The following is a 15,789-nucleotide window of genomic DNA, read 5'->3' on the forward strand; positions in this document are numbered from 1 at the left end:
AACCTTCCCACAAATTAGCGTTTGCTAACACAGTGCTTCTCAAACTTTGACTATATACGAATCACATGGGGATTTGTTAAAAGGTGTAATATGATTGAATAGATAGATCCAAGAGGGCCTGAGGTTATGCACCTGTAGTAAGCTGCCGGCAAAGCTGCGGACAAGGCTTGAATAGAAGGATCTGAGTTGCTGTTCGGTAGAGCTGCTATTCGCCATATGTGAATATTGAGCATTATGAATTTTTAAGTTCAAAGTCATATGGACTACTGGTGGCTACCATATTGGACAGTGCAGGTGTAGAACATTTCCATTACACAGAAGTTCTGTCTAGATTGAATATAATGCTATACTGATTTGATACCCAACATCTACATTTAAAAAAGAAGAAAAAGAAAATGCTAGACTATAAGAGGAAAAATTTACATTTTGGGGGAACTCAAATTTTTATTCCACTGTTTCCAAAGAATTTGATCCTCATGCAACATATATTCATGTTTGAAAAACTTTTACTGATAATTCTATACTAGTTCTTCACAACAACAATATGCAAACTGAAATTTAAAATTGTAAATTAAAATATTTCCTGCATGTCTCAAATGTTAAAAATTTTATGTATTGAGTTATTTACAAGTGTTATAAGCATAAAATTAAAACATAATTTGCAAATTTTGACAGAGTATAATATCTTGATTATTTCAGAAAGGCATTATTTTATGTACTAATGTAATTCAATATTACTACTAGAAAGTTAGAGTTTAGGTGCAAATATTGAAACATTATTCGTATGAAGTAGATATATAAGAAGTTATATACCCAGGTCTCTCAATGTCTTGAACTCCTTCCAAATTAACTATCAAAAATCACATGCCCACACCAAGATCTAGTATCAAACAGTAACGTTTAGTCACGTATCAACTAACGACTTGTTAAAAATACACCACTTTTTTATTAGAAGACCTAGTCCAGGGGTAGTCAGCCTTTTTATACCTACTGCCCACTTTTGTAACTCTGTTAGTAGTAAAATTTTCTAACTGCCCACCAGCTCCACAATAATGGTGATTTATAAAGTAGGGAAGTAACTTTATAAAATTTATAAAGCAGAGTTACAGCAAGTTAAAGCATATAATAATAATCATTTACCAAGTACTTTCTGTTGGATTTTCGCTAAGTTTGGCAGAATAAATCTTTATAAAACAACTTACTATAGTTAAATCCATCTTTTTATTTATACTTTGGTTGCTCTGCTTCGCCCACCATGAATGCTGGAATGCCCACTAGTGGGCGGTAGGGACCAGGTTGACTACCACTGACTTAAAAGAATGATGTAACAGTTCTAGAATAGTATGTTAATATTTTCAGTACTCTAGAAGTGGTATCTTTTGCAACTTAAAATTATTCATAGATTTTTTTTTTAGATCTTTGGAAATACCTGAGCATTTGTTTTCTTTTTATAAAATACGGTGGTGTTGAGTGGGAGTATACATTCTAGCATTAAAATGTGATGATTTATGTGGAAAGGGTATTATAAAAAAAAATTAGGGGATATTTCAAAATGAATATGAGGCTATAAAATATCCTCTTAATTTTTGTGAGCAGAATTAGGGGATATTTCAAAATGAATATGAAGCAATAAAATATCCTCTAATTTTTGTGAGCAGTATAGTATCTCACAATAGTTTCTGTATTTATGTATGAAACTTCTTAATTTTTTAAAAACATTTTTGTATTCTTCCATTGATTTTTTTTTGAGGTATAATTGATACAACATTATATTAGTTTCAGGTATACAACATAATGATTTAATAATTGTATATATTGTAAAATGAGCACTGCCATAAGTCTAGTTAATATCCATCACCACACATCATCACAATCTACTCCCTTAGTAACTTTCAAATATGTAATACAGTATCATTAACTCTAGTCCTCATGCTGTGCATACATCCTCATGCTGTGCATGACACTTATTTTATAACTGGCCAGTTTGTACCTTTTGACTGCCTTCACCCATTTCATTCACCCCAGCCCACCCCAGCTCCCACCTCTGGAAACCACCAATTTCTATATCTGTGCGCTTGGTTCCCTTCCCCCTCCCCCCTCTCCTCTCCCTCCCTCCTCCCCTCCCCTCCCCTGTTACATCTTTGTCCATTTGTCTATTGATGGATGTCTAGGTTGTTTCCATGTCATGGCTTTTGTACATAATTCTGCAGTGAACATAGGGGGTACATACATCTTTTCAAAGTAGTATTTTTAATTTCTTCCGATAAACACTCAGAAGTGGAATTGCTGGGTCATATCATGGTTCTATTTTTTAATTTTTTTGAGGAACCTCCATACTTTCCATAGCTACTGCAAGAATTTGCAGTCTCATCAACAATACATACGGGTTCCCTTTTCTCCACATCTTTACCAACACTTTTTTGTTGATTTATTGATGGTGGCTGTTCTGTGAGGTGGTATTTCACTGTGGTTTTTAATTTGTACTTCTCTGCTGATTAGTGATGTTGATCATATTTTCTTATGTCTATTGGCCATGTGTATGTCCTCTTTGGAGAGATGTCTATTCAGTCCTCTGCCCATATTTTAATCAGGTTTTTTTGGTGTGTGTGTTAAGTTATATAAGTTTCTTACATAGTTTGAATATTAACCCCTTACAGATGTATCATTCAGTAGGTTTTTCTTTTCATTTTGTTGATGGTTTTATTCACAGTGTAGAAACTTCAGTTTGATGAAATCCCATTTGTTTATTTATATATGTGTGTGTGTATAAATAAATATATATAAATATATATAAAACTTTTTCCCCTTGCCTGCTGAGGCATATCCAAAAAATGTTACTAAGAGCGATGTCAAAGAGTTTACTGCCTGTTTTCTTCTAGGAGTTTTACATTCAAGTCTTTAATCCATTTTGAGGTTATTCTTATGTATAGTATAGTGTAAGAAAGTGATCTAGTTTCATTTTTGTGCATGTATCGGTCCAGTTTTTTCAACAGTTTTATTGAAGAGTTGTCCTTACAATTGTATTGTATATTCTTGCCTCCTCTGTTGTAAATTAATTGACCGTATAAGCCCGGGTTTATTTCCGAGCTCTCTGTTCTATTCCATTAATCTATGTGTCTGATTTTGTGTCAGTAACATGACATTTTGATCACTATAGCCTTGTATAATTTGATATCAGGTAGCCTGATACTTCCAACTTTTTCTTTCTTTATATTACTTTGACTGTTTGGGGTCTTTTGTGGTTCTGTATAAATTTTAGGATTATTTGTTCTAGCTCTGAAAAATACCATTGGTATTTTGATAGGGATTGAATCGAATATGTAGATTGCTTTGGGTATTATGGACATTTTAACAATCTTAACTTTTCCAATCCATGAACACAGTATATCCTTCTATTTATTTGTGTCTTCAGTTTCTTTCAGTAGTATCTTACCGTTTTCAAAGTACAGTTCTTTTTACCTCAATTAAATGTATTCCTAGGTATTTTGTTCTATTTGATGCAAATTTAAATGGGATTTACATTTTATGATAGTTTATTGCTAGTGTATAAAAATGCAACCAACTTCTGAATATTAATTTTGTATCCTACAACTGGACTGAATTCATTTTTAGTTGTAATTGTTTTTTGGTAGAATCTTTACTGTTGTCTATATATAGTATCATGCTGTCTGCAAATAGTGACAGTTTTATTTCTTCCTTTTCAATTTGGATTCCTTTTCTTCTTTTTTTCTTTTAAGACTAGGACTTCCAGTAGTATGTCAAATAAGTGGTGAGAGTAGACATCCTTGTCTTGTTCCCGATCTGAGATAACGCTTATCGCTTTTCACCTTTGAGAAAGACGGTAGCTGCGGTTTTGTAGTATATGGCCCTTATTATATTGAAGTTTGTTTCCCTATACCCAGTTTGCTGAGTTTTTATCATAAATGAATGTTGGATATTGTCAAATACTTTTCTGCATTTTTTATGATCATATTATTTTTGCTCTTCATTTTATTCATATGGTGTATCATGTTAATTGATATGTGGATGGTGACTCTTGCATCTTGGGATAAATCTCACTTGATCATGGTGTGTGGCCTTTATATTGTATTGCTGAATGCGAGTTGCTAATATTTTGTTGAAGATTTTGCATCTAAGTTCATCAGGTATATTAGCCAATAATTTTCTTTTTTTTCCACAGAGACAGTGAGAAAGTCAGAGAGAGGGACAGATAGGGACAGACAGACAGGAAAGGAGAGAGATGAGAAGCATCATTTCTTTGTTGCGGCTCCTTAGTTGTTCATTGACTGCTTTCTCATATGTGCTTTGATGGGGAGCGAGTGAGGGGAGCTACAATAGAGCGAGTAACCCCTTGCTCAAGCCAGTGACCATGGAGGCATGTCTATGATCCCTCGCTCAGCTGGTGACCCTGCGCTCAAGCCCAATGAGCTGGCACTCAAGCTGGTGACCTTGGGGTTTCAAACCTGTGTCCGCGTCCCAGTCCAACACTCACTGCGCCACCGCCTGGTCAGGCTAATTATTTTGTAATATCTTTCTCTGGTTTTGGTATCAGGGTAATGCTGGTCTCATGAGTTTGGGAGCCATGCCTCCTCTTCAGTTTTTTGGAGTAGTTTAAAAAGGGTAGATATTCTTCTCTGAATGTTTGGTAAAATTTACCTGTGAAGACCTCTGGTCCAGGACTTTTGTTTGTTGGGAGTGTTTTGATTACTGATTTAATTTTGTTAACAGGTAGCAGTGACTTCAAAGATTTTCAATTTCTTCCTGTTTCAGGTTTGGAAAATTGTATGTTTCTAGGAATGTATCCATTTCTTCTAGGTTGTCCAATTTGTTGGCATATAATTGTCTATCGTGTTTCCTTAAATACACTGTAATCCTTTGCATTTCTGTGATGTCAGTTGTCACTTCTCTTTCCCTTCTGATTTTATTTGGGCCCTGTTTCTTGATGAGTCTGGCTAAAGGGTTACCATTTTTTTTTTTTCATTGATCTTTTCTATTTGTTTTTTAGTATCTATTTTGTTTTCTGCTCTGATCGTTATTGTCTCCTTCTGTTCATGTTGGGCCTTGTTCTTTTTTTAGTTTTTTTTAGGTGTAAGGTTAGTTTGTTTGAGGGGTTTTTTTTTGTTTCTTGAGTTAGGCCTGTATTGCTATAAAATTCCCTTTTATAACTTCTTTGGCTGTGTCCCACCATTTTGGGGTCATTGTGTTCTCATTTTCATTTGTCTCAAGGTATCTTTTGATTTCTTCCTTGATCTCATTTTTAATGCATTCATTGTTTTAGTAGCATGTTGTTTAGCCTCCCCATGTTTGTGTGGTTTTCAGTTTTCTTTTTGTAATTGATTTCTAGTTTCAAACCATTGCGATTGGAAAAGATCTGAGACTTGTTTTCTGGCCTAACATGTGGTCCATCCTGGAAAATGTTCCATGTGCACTTGAAAAAAATGCATGTTTTGTTGCTTTTGAGTGAAATGTACTAAAAATGGTAAGTCCATATAGTGTAATGTGCCATTTGAGGCCACTGTTTTCTGTCTGGAAGATCTATCCATTGATGACAAATGGGGTGGTCAAGTTTCCTACTATGATTATATTACTGTCCATTTATGTCTGCAACATTTGCTTTATATATCATATTTAGGTGCTATTGTGTTGGGTGGGTGCAGAGATGTTTATGAAGGTTATATCCTCTTGCTGGATTGATCATTATCATTATGAAATGCACTTCTTTGTCTCTTCTTCCAGCCCTTGGGTGTTGTTGTTTTGGTTTGTTTTTGTTTTTGAAAGAGGCAGGGAGAGAGAGAGAGACAGAAACATCAAGCTGCTCCTGTATGTGTCCTGACCGGGGAATCGAACTGGCAACCTGTGCACTCTGGGACCATGCTCCAACTGAGCTCTCTGGCCAGGGCTTAATTTTTACTGATTTTTAGAAAGACAGAGGAAGAGAGAGAGAGGGGAGGGGAAAAGGAGGCATTTGTTGTTCCACTCAGTTGTGCATTTTTTGGTTCTTTCCTGTGTGTGCCCTGACCGAGGATCAAACCCGCAACCTTGTTGTTTCAGGGCGACATTCTTAACCCACTGAGCTAACTGGCCAGGGCTCCAGCCCTTGTTTTAAAGTCTTTCTTTTTTTTCATTTCTATTTGGATGTGGATTTCTATCTTTTTCCATTACTTTTGATCTGAAATAGGTCTTTTATAAGAACATATGTATGGCTTTTGCTTTTTATCCTTTTAGCTACCTTATGTCTTTTGGTTAAAGCATTAGTCTATTTATATTTAAGGTAATTATTGATAGGAATATAGTTATTGTCATTTCATTGTTTACTGATTGTTTTTGTTCTTTTGTTCTCTTCTCCTGTATGTGGATGACTTTCTGTAGTGTTTTGTTTTGTTTTGGATTCCTTTCTCTTTATTTCCTGTATATCTCTTGCAGATTTTTGGTTTGTGATTACCATGTGCTTCATATATACCAAGCTTTGTTTATAGCAGTCAGTTTTAAGTTAGTTGATGGTCGCTTAAGTTCAAACACATACTGAAACAACTGCACATTCTACACTTACCCACACGTTTGTTTTTTGTCATAATTTTTTACTTTTGTGTGTGTTTGTTTCTCTTAATTTATTGTTGTACTTAGACATGATCTTCCTACATTTGCCTTTTAACTTTCATATTAGCTTTATAGTTGTTCATCCACTGCTATTATTGTTTGCCTTTTGTCAGTGAGCAAATTTTTCTTTCTCATACATTCTTATTCATATTTTTTATCTTTTCTATTTTTTTTTTAAATTATTTTTTTAAGTGAGAGGAGGAGAGACAGACAGTCTCCCACATGCACCCTGACTGGGATATACTCAGCAACCCCAGTCTGGGGCTGATACTCAAATCAGCTGAGCTATCCTCAGTGCCTGAGGCCAACATTCAGGTCAGCCTAGCCATCCTCAGTGCCTGAGGCCAACATTCAAACCAGTTAAGCCACTGCTGTGAGAGAGGAAAAGAAGGGAGAGAGGGAGGGGATGAGAAGCAGATGGTTGCTCCTCACGTGTGCCCAGACCCGGATCAAACCTAGAGGGTATGCAAGTTGGGCTGACACTCTGGCCACTAAGCCAACCGGCCAGGGCCTATCTTTTCTATTTAAAGAAGACTCTTTAAAATTTCTGGTAATATTGGTTTGGTGGTTATGAACTCCTTTAGCTTTTTCTTATCTGGGAAAATCTTTTTCTCTAATTTGATTCTAGATGATTGCATTGCTGGGTAGAATAATTTTGTTTCTATGTCTTTGCTTTTCATCATTTTGAATAAATATTTCATGCCAGTCCCTTTTGACCTGCAATGTTTCTGTTGAGAAGTCAATTTACAGTCTTAAGGGACCTCCCATGTATGTGACTGCTTTTGTCTTGGTACTTTTTTTTTTTTTTTCATTTTTCATTTTTCTGAAGCTGGAAACAGGGAAAGACAGTCAGACAGACTCCCGCATGCGCCAGACCGGGATCCACCCGGCACGCCCACCAGGGGCGACGCTCTGCCCACCAGGGGGCGATGCTCTGCCCATCCTGGGAGTCGCCATGTTGCGACCAGAGCCACTCTAGCGCCTGAGGCAGAGGCCACAGAGCCATCCCCAGCGCCTGGGCCATCTTTGCTCCAATGGAGCCTTGGCTGCGGGAGGGGAAGAGAGAGACAGAGAGGAAAGCGCGGCGGAGGGGTGGAGAAGCAAATGGGTGCCTCTCCTGTGTGCCCTGGCCGGGAATCGAACCCGGGTCCTCCGCACGCTAGGCCGATGCTCTGCCGCTGAGCCAACCGGCCAGGGCAGTCTTGGTACTTTTAAGATTCTCTCTTTGTCTTTAACTTTTGGCATTTTAATTATGGTGTGCTTGATGTGGGCCTTTTCAGGTTCATTTTGTTTGGGGCTCTCTGTGCTTCCTAGACTAATATGTCAATTTCCTTTACCAGGTAAGGGATGTTTTTAGTCATTATTTTTTCAAATACATTTTTTGCCCCTTTCTCACTCTTCTTCGGTGACCCCTGTGATGCAAATATTGATACTCTTGATGTCCCATCAATTCCTTAAACTATCCTCTAAAAAATTATTTTTTTTCCTGCTGTTTCAACTGGGTTTTGTTTGTTTTTTTGCTACCTTGACTTGCAGATTGCTGATTCGATCTTCTACTTCATTTAATCTGCTATTGAGTTCCTTTAGTGAATTATCCATTTCGGTTGCTGTATTCTTCATTTGTTTTCTATTCTAGCTCTCTTTGTTGAAATCTCACTGAGTTCATCTGTTTTCCTGAGTTCATTGAGCATCTTTATTACCAATGTTTTGAACTGTTTATCTGTTAGATTGCTTGTCTTCATTTACTTTAGTTCTTTATTCTTGTGATCTATTTTAATTTTTTAATTTTTATTTGTAATGTAGTGTGTTGACATGGTTTTAAGTGTTTCATTCAATATAACACCTGCATCATGTTCCCCGTGCCAAGACTCTTTTCACCCTCATTTGCCCGCTCCCCCCACCACCACCTCCCTTTCTCTCTGGCTGTTGCTACCCTGTTGTCTGTATATATGTGTTAGGTATATATGTTTTATTTTTATTTTTTATTTTATTTATTCATTTTTAGAGAGGAGAGAGAGAGGGAGAGAGGCAGAGAGAGAGAGAGGAGAGAGAGACAGAGAGAGAGAAGGGGGGGAGGAGCTGGAAGCATCAACTCCCATATGTGCCTTGACCAGGCAAGCCCAGGGTTTCGAAGTGGCGACCTCAGTAGTACTTCCAGGTTGACACTTTATCCACTGCGCCACCACAGGTCAGGCATGTTAGGTATATATGTTTTGCACCAATACCTTTACCTTCTTTGATCTAGTCCTTTCTTCCCCCTTCCCTCTGACAGCTGTCCATCTGTTCCCTATGACCCTTCCTCTGTTTCTGTTTTGCTCCACATTGTATTGAGTTCATTAGATTCCACACATAAGTGGAATCATATGGTATTTGTCTTTCTCTACCTGGTTTATTTCACTTAGCATAATAATCTTCACAGACCCATCCATGCTGTTGCAAAAGGTAAGATATACTTTTATTTTGTGGCCATGTAGTATTCCACTGTGTAAATGTATCACAGCTTTTTTATCCATTTTTCTGCTAATGCAGTGGTCCCCAATCCCCGGGCCGTGGACTGGTACCAGTCCATGGGCCATTTGGTACTGGTCTGCAGAGAAAGAATAAATAACTTACATTATTTCTGTTTTATTTATATTTAAGTCTGAACGATGTTTTATTTTTAAAAAATGACCAGATTCCCTCTGTTACATTCATCTAAGACTCACTCTTGACGCTCGTCTCGGTCACGTGATACATTTATCCGTCCCACCCTAAAGGCCGGTCCGTGAAAATATTTTCTGACATTAAACCGGTCCGTGGCCCAAAAAAGGTTGGGGACCACTGTGCTAATGTACAGTTGGGCTATTTCCAGATCTTGGCTATTACAAACAATGCTGCAATGAATATGAGGGTACATTTCTTCTTTTGAATTAGTGTTCTGGGAGTCTTAGGATATATTCCTAGAAGTGGGATAGTTGTGTCATAAGGCACAAAAAGATTCCTTGTTTTTTTTTTTTTGTTTTTTGTGTTGTTGTTTTTTAGATAGGAGGAGGGGAGATAGTAAAATAGACTCCTCCATGTGCCCTGACTGGTATTATATTTACCCAGCAATCCCATCTGTGGCTGATGCTTGAATACCAAGCTATTTTTAGTGCCTGAGGCCGATGCACTCCAAGGGAGCTATCCTCAGCACCAGGGCCACACTTGATCCAATCGAGCCACTCTGGAGGGGGAGAAGGAAGGTGGGAGAAGCAGATGATCGCTTCTCCTGTGTACCGTGACTGGGAATTGAACCTGGGATGTCCATACACCGGGCCAACGCTCTATCCACTGAGACACCGGCCAGGGCAGCAATTTTGTTTTTAATTTTTTGAGGAAATGCCGTACTGTTTTCTGCAGTGGCTGCATGAGCCTGCATTCCCACCAGTAGTGCATGAGGGTTCCCTTTTCTCCACATCCTTGCCAGCACTTGTTATTTGTTGATTTGCTGATGTTAGTCATTCCGGAAGGTGTGAGGTGATAGATAGTTCATTGTAATTTTAATTTGGATCTCTCTGATGATTAGTAGCATTGAGCAATTTTTCATATGCCTATTGGCCCTTTTTATGTCCTCTTTGAAGAAGTGTCTATTCAAGTCATTTGCCCATTTTTTAATTGGGTTGTTTGTCCTTCCTTGTGCTGAATTTTATAAGTTCTTTATAAGTTTTGGTTATGAACCCCTTATCAAAGGCCTGACTTGTGGTGGCACAGTGGATAAAGTCAACCTGGAATGCTGAGTTCGCCAGTTTGAAACTCTGGGCTTGCCTGGTCAGGGCACATATAGGAGTTGATACTTCCTGCTCCCCCCCCCCCCTTCTCTCTCTCTCCTCTCTAAAATGAATAAAGTCTTAAAAAAATTAACCCCTTATCAGATATAGCAGCAAATATGTTCCCTTATTCAATAGGTTGTCCTTTCATTTTGTTAATGGTTTATTTTGCTGTGCAAAAGCTTTTTTAGTTTGATGGAGTCCCATTTGTTTATTTTTCCTTTGTTTGCTTGAGGAGAGATATCAGAAAAAATATAGGAGAGATGTCTTAAGATTGTCCTGCCTATGTTTTCTTTTAGGATTTTTATGGTTTCATGACTTATATTTAAGTCTTTTGTCCATTTTGAGTTTATTCTTGTATATGGTGTAAGTCAGTGGTCTAATTTCATTTTTTCACATGTACCTGTTCAGTTTCCCAACACCATTTATTAAAGAGACTGTTTTTACTCCATTGTATGCTTTTGCCTCCTTTTTCAATTATTAATTGACCATAAAGGCATGGGTTTATTTTTGGGTTCTCTATTCTGTTCCATAGATCTGTATGTTGGTTCTTATGCCAGTACCAGGCTATTTTGATTACAATGGCCTTGTAGTATAGCTTGGTATCAGGAAGTGTGATACCTCCCACTTTGTTCTTCATTTTCAAGATTGCTGAGGCTATTTGGGTTCTTTTCTGGTTCCATATAAATTTTTGGAATATTTGTTCTAGATCTGTGAAGTATGCCTTGGTATTATAATAGGAATTGCATTGAATCTGTAGATTGCTTTGGGTGGTATGGACATTTTTAGAATGTTAATTCTTCCTGTCTTTGAACACGGTATATGCTTCCACTGGTTTGTATCTTTCTAGACTTCTTTTTTCCTTTCTTTTTTTCTTTTCCAAGTGAGAGGAGGGGAGATAGTGAGACAGACTCCCCTGTGTGCCCTGACTGGGATCCAACCATCAACCCCATCTGGGGTCAGTGCTCGAATCAACTGAGCTATTTTTAGTGCCTTAGGATGATGCAGTTGGACTAACTGAGCTATCCTCAGGGCCTGGGGCTGATGCTCTAACCAGCCGAGCCACTGGCTGCGGGAGAAGAGGGAGTAAAGGAGGAGCAGAAGAGGAAGAGAAGCAGACAGTTGCTCTTCTTGTGTGCCTTGACTGGTAATCAAACCCAGGATATCCGTATGCCAGGCAAACTCTCTATCCACTGAGGGCTAGATTTTTTTTCAATGTTTTACAGTTTTCCGAGTACAAGTCTTTTACCTCCTGCATTAAATTTATTCCTAGGAACTTTATTTATTTATTTTGTTTCAACAGTGAATAGGATTGTCTTCATTTTTCTTTCTGACAGTTCATTATTGGTATATAAAAATGCCACTGATTTCTGAATATTAATTTTATATCCTGCCACTTTGCTGAATTGATTCATCAGGTCTAGTAGTTGTTTTTTGTTTTTATTTTTGTTTTTTTATAAAGAGAGAGAGAGAGTCAGAGGGATAGATAGGGACAGACAGGAACGGAGAGAGATGAGAAGCATCAATCATTAGTTTTTCATTGCGACACCTTAGTTGTTCATTGATTACTTTCTCATATGTGCCTTGACCGTGGGGCTACAGCAGACCGAGTAACTCCTTGCTTGAGCCAGTGACCTTGGGTCCAAGCTGGTGAGCTTTGCTCAAACCAGATGAGCCCGCGCTCAAGCTGGCGACCTTGGGGTCTCAAACCTGGGTCCTCCACATTCCAGTCCAACGCTCTATCCACTGAGCCACCGCCTGGTCAGGCAGGTCTAGTAGTTTTTTGGTGGAGTCTTTAGGGCTTTCTATTTACAATATCATGTCATCAGCAAATAAAGATAGTATTACTTCCTTCCAATTTGTATGCCTTTTATTTCTTCTTATCTAATTGCTGTGGCTAGGACTTTCATTACTATGTTAAATAAGAGTGGTGAAAGTGGACACCCATGTCTTGTTCCTGATCTTAAGGGGATTGCTTTTAGTTTTTGCCCATTTAGTATGATGTTGGCTGTTGGTTTGTCATAGATGGCCTTTATTATGTTGAAGTATGTCCCCTCTATTCCCACTTTGCTCAGAGTTTTGATGGTAAATGGGTACTAGATTTTATCAGATGCTTTCTCTGCATCTATCGATATGATCATGTGATTTTATCTTTCCTTTTGTTTATGTGATGAATCACATTTATTGATTTGCAAATACCGTACCAGTCTTGCTTCCCTGGAAGAAATCCTACTTGATCAGGGTGAATGATCTTTTTTTTTTTTTCCCTGTATTTTTCTGGAGCCGGAAACGGGGAGAGACAGGCAGACAGACTCCCGCATGCGCCCGACCGGGATCCACCCAGCACGCCCACCAGGGGGCAACGCTCTGCCCACCAGGGGGCGATGCTCTGCCCCTCCGGGGCGTCACTCTGTTGCGACCAGAGCCACTCTAGCGCCAGGGGCAGAGGCCAAGGAGCCATCCCCAGAGCCCGGGCCATCTTTGCTCCAGTGGAGCCTCGGCTGCGGGAGGGGAAGAGACAGAGAGGAAGGAGAAGGGGAGGGGTGGAGAAGCAGATGGGCACTTCTCCTGTGTGCCCTGGCCGGGAATGAACCCGGGACTTCTGCACGTCAGGCCGATGCTCTACCACTGAGCCAACCGGCCAGGGCCAGGGTGAATGATCTTTTTAATGTAGTTTGCTGATAATTTGTTGAGAATTTTAGCATCTGTGTTCATCAGGGATATTTGCCTGTAGTTTTCTTTCTTTGGTAGTGTCTTTACTTGGTTTTGGAATTAAGGTAATGCTTGCCTCATAAAATGAGCTTGGAAATCTTCCCTGCTCTTAAATTTTTTGGAATAGTTTGAGAAAGATAGGTGTTAGTTCTTCTTTGAATGTTTGGCAATATTCACCTGTGAAACTGTTCTGTCCAGGACTTTTGTTTGTTTGGAGTTTTTTGATAACTTTCAGTTTCATTTGTGGTAATCTGTCTGCTCAGGTTTTCTGATTCTTCCAGATTCAGTTTTGGAGATTGTATGTTTCTAGGAATGTATGTATTTTGCCCAGGTTGTCCAATTTTTTTGGTATATAATTCTTCATAGTTTAGTATTTTCTTACAGTCCTTTGTATTTCTGTGATGTCAGTTGTTACTTTTTCTCTTTTGTTTCTAATTTTATTTATTTAGATCCTTTTTTTTTCTTGATGAGTCTGGTTAAAGGTTCATCAATCTTATTTACCTTCCCAAAGAACCAGCTCTTTATTTTATTGATCCTCTGTATTGTTTTTTAAATTTCTATTTTATTTCTGCTGTGATCTTTATTTCTTTCCTTCTATATCCTCTGGGCTTTTTTCATGTTCTTTTTCTAGTTCTTTTGGGTGCAGGGTTAGATTGTTTGAAACTTTTCTTGCTTCTTAAAGTATGCTTATAATACTATGAACTTCCCTTTCAGGACTGCTTATTGGGACAGTGTCCCATATATTTTGGGTTGTTATATGTTCATTTTCATTTGTTTAGAGGAAATTTTTGATTTCCTCCTTGATCTCATTGTTAACCCATTCATTATCTAATAATATGCAATTTAGCCTCCGAGTGAATATTTTTCAGTTTTTCTGTGGTAGTTAATTTCTAGTTTTATGCCATTGTGGTCAGAAAAGATGCTTGATATAATTTCAGTCTTTTCATATATTGAGAACTGTTTTGTGTCCTCACATGTGGTCCACTCTAGGAATTTGTACCATGTGAACTTGAAAAGAATGTATATTCTTCTGCTTTGCGGTGAAATGCCCTGAAGATATCAGTTAAATCCAGTTGATCTAGTGTCATTTAAGGCTACTGTTATTTGGTTAATTTTCTCTCTGGAGGATCTACCCATTGATGTCAGTGGTGTGTTAAAATCCCCTACTATTACTGTATTTACTGTTGATCTCTCCCTTTGTGTCCATCAAAATCTGCTTTATATATTTAGGTGCTCCTATATTGGATGCATAAATATTTGCAATGATTATATACACTAGTTGGATTGCTCCCTTTATCATTATGTAGTGACCTTGCCTCTTACTATAGCTTTTTGTCATGTAAAATAACTTCCAGACCTATAAGAATTTGTTTGAGTTTATTTGAGCCAAACTGTGACAACTGTCAGGAAGCAAAGTCTCACAGATTGAGAAAGTGCTCTGGAAAATGGAGGTTTCATCACTTATTTTACTCATTAGAGCAGTGGTTCTCAAACTTTTTGAAGTTAGGGTGCATTTAAAATCCTACAAATAATTCTAGGCACACTATATACAAATTTCTGAGAAATATGTTATAATAATTAAGTCATCAAAATATTAAAGAAAAAATATAAAGTCCAAGTGTGCTTTTATGGTAATTAAACTAAATAAATACGACAAAATTAAATTTATTCTGACATTATAAAACATTTTTATGTTACATTTTTTGTCATGCTTTTTAGAATTTGTAAAAAGGGTTAAAAAATAAAAAAACAACAAAAAAGTTATCTTTTTATATGTATAGATACACTCTCAGTAAGATTTAGTAAATTCGGCAGGTCCCGGCACGAATGTGTTGTTTTTCATTCTTGTGTTTATGAGAAACATGAGCGTGATGTGTCCTAGTGAATTCTTCAATGTTTGGGCATATATTGGAAAGGCAAACTCTCATTTCCTCGTCAATACATTGAAGAATTCCTCTCTTTTTACTCTTAATTGTGTTGAGGGTAGAAAATCCTAATTCACATAAATGGGATGTTGAAAATTGTAGTAAAATGTTCAAAGCTTTCTTAGATATTGCCACATATTCTTTTATAGAAATCCAAAAGGTTTCAAGAGACAATTCCTTATGTTTAATCATCAATCCAAATCCCCCAAACCATATGTATCATCTTAACTTTACACCAAACAAAGGATAGAAGAAACTTGCCTCCAGTCTTTCCAGGGAACATGGGGGGTAGTGTAAACAATCCAGCACCACAGCTTAACAGCCTTTTGCAACCTAATCAGGCAAGTGAGGTGGGGGGTTGGGCAGACTGTCAGCTTACAGCCAATTCCCCACACCTCTGTCCCCCCAAAATCTAAACTCCAAACCCTGTTGGTTTTTTGGTCCCAAACAGGCACATATTTCTCTGGAATACCATAGGGCGCACCAGTGCACCCTGGCACACACTTTGAGAACCACTGCCTTTGAGTCAAAGGGGAAGACATAAGGGAGTTGTTACGTGAAATTGGTGATAGAAGAGGAAGGCGGGAGAAAGCAAAGCAGGGAAATCTCTGGGATTGGATAAAAATAAAAATGTATACACTGAAACTTACATAGGCAGGAATAAGACAGTTAACAGCTAACAACATAACAATAACAATAACAATGAAGGGATCTGTTGGTAGCTGCTCTTGTGGGATTCCTGCCCTGAATGGGGCAGGAAAATACTACCC

General features: G+C 38.0%; 1 protein-coding gene across 1 annotated transcript in view; it reads left to right on the plus strand.

Moving 5' to 3' along the window:
• UMPS (uridine monophosphate synthetase) overlaps window positions 1–15,789 on the plus strand; it is a 54,252-nt gene that overhangs the window by 676 nt on the left and 37,787 nt on the right. The window lies entirely within an intron of this gene.

This window comes from Saccopteryx leptura, chromosome 8 (genome assembly GCF_036850995.1).
Source record: "Saccopteryx leptura isolate mSacLep1 chromosome 8, mSacLep1_pri_phased_curated, whole genome shotgun sequence".
In the NCBI taxonomy this organism is placed as follows: domain Eukaryota; kingdom Metazoa; phylum Chordata; class Mammalia; order Chiroptera; family Emballonuridae; genus Saccopteryx; species Saccopteryx leptura.